Genomic DNA, 1,629 nt, shown 5'->3' on the forward strand with positions numbered 1-1,629 from the left:
CACTTAAGTTTTCTTTAACCTCCTGAGACTAAATGTACATTACAATGTACATAATCGTGCAATCAAATTTGATCCTTGCATGAACCAAATAAAGTAGCATTTCTTTTGTTTCATTGCTTTTCTCAACAAATGAAATTCGTTCCAATTTACTTGTAGAATAAGGTTCAAATTAAATTTGAAAACTTTATATGTTGGGTCGTACGAGGTTAAGCGTAAGCTTTATGACGACCGGTCTGGCCTAGAGGGTAGTGACCCTGCCTATGAAGCTGATGGTCCCGAGTTCGAATCCTGGTAAGGGCATTTATTTCTATGATGATACAGATATTTGTTCCTGAGTCATGGTTGTTTTTTATGCATTTAAGTATTTATCTATATATCTATATATATAAACGTGAAAGACCTGACTGACTGACTGACTGACTGACTTAAATCAACGCACAGCCCAAACCGCTGGGACTAGAAAGTCCAAATTTGGCAACTAGATTCCTTATAAGGTCTAGGGGTCCACTAAGAAAGGATTTTTCAAAATTCATCCCCTAAGGGGGTTAAAAAGGGGATGAAAGTTTGTATGGGGTTAAAGTTTTCTTTTGAGCTAGGAATTTGAATCTTCGTAAAAAGATATATTATTAAAATACAAGAAAACTAATTTCAGCGTTTTTGAAAATTCATCCCCTAAGGTGGTGAAAAAGGGGTTGAAAGTTTGTATGAATATCAAAATTTTTTTCGAGTGGTGGACTTGAATCTTTGTATTTAGGGATAATATTAGAAGATAGGAAAAGTAATTTCAGCGTTTTGTAAAATTCATCCCCTAACAGGGTTAAAAAGGGGTTGAAAATTTTAATCCATTACAAATGCTTTCAAACTTCTTAGAAAGGTATAATAGCCGATTACAAAAAAAAGTGATTGCAACGTTTTTGGAAATTCAACCCCTAAGGGGGATAAAAGGGGATGCAATTAGCGGCGCGACATTCCCCGTCACCTTGGTACTTCCGATACATCCGCTGCACCGACGCCACGTATTTCACGAACAAATACACAATAGTAGATTGTTAACCAAGGGATGAAAGACACTCTTTTCTGCTGAGGTAGTTACGCGCTCAAATGTGACGTCCCACGGGTAAAGGTACCTTATGGGGTTTGTAGCTTACGCTATTATTAACGCCGCTCCAATATTGCGGCGCTATGCGACGTAAGCGCCAGCCGCCATAAGGTGGGAAGAGCGGTGAAGTGTGGAGATGCATTTATGTTGTTTGGTGTACATTGCTTGCTTTTAATTTTTAACAAGCAGATACGTCTGCAAACATAGACTAGAAATCCTCTAGACCGAGTTTAGAGCAATTATTTCATGCAACCGATGATGCCAAAAATGCGGGGGTGCGCGGGACGAGGTGAGCGAAGTCCCGTGCCGTGATTAGTCCGTTCAAAGACACGGACTTCACACAAAGACACTTGCGACTCGAACATGGAGTAAAACTACCGTATGCGTGGCAGAGGGGGTAGCGCGACTATGCTCAGTCTGGAGGATGTTTTGTCTGTGTCTGCAAACGATGCTAATTAAGCTTAGAATAAATTAGAAAGTGGAAAATTACTATCTTGGGTGAGACTTGAACTCACGGCCTCTGGATCGAT

This window comes from Cydia fagiglandana, chromosome 23 (assembly GCF_963556715.1).
Source record: "Cydia fagiglandana chromosome 23, ilCydFagi1.1, whole genome shotgun sequence".
Classification (NCBI taxonomy): Eukaryota; Metazoa; Arthropoda; class Insecta; order Lepidoptera; family Tortricidae; genus Cydia; species Cydia fagiglandana.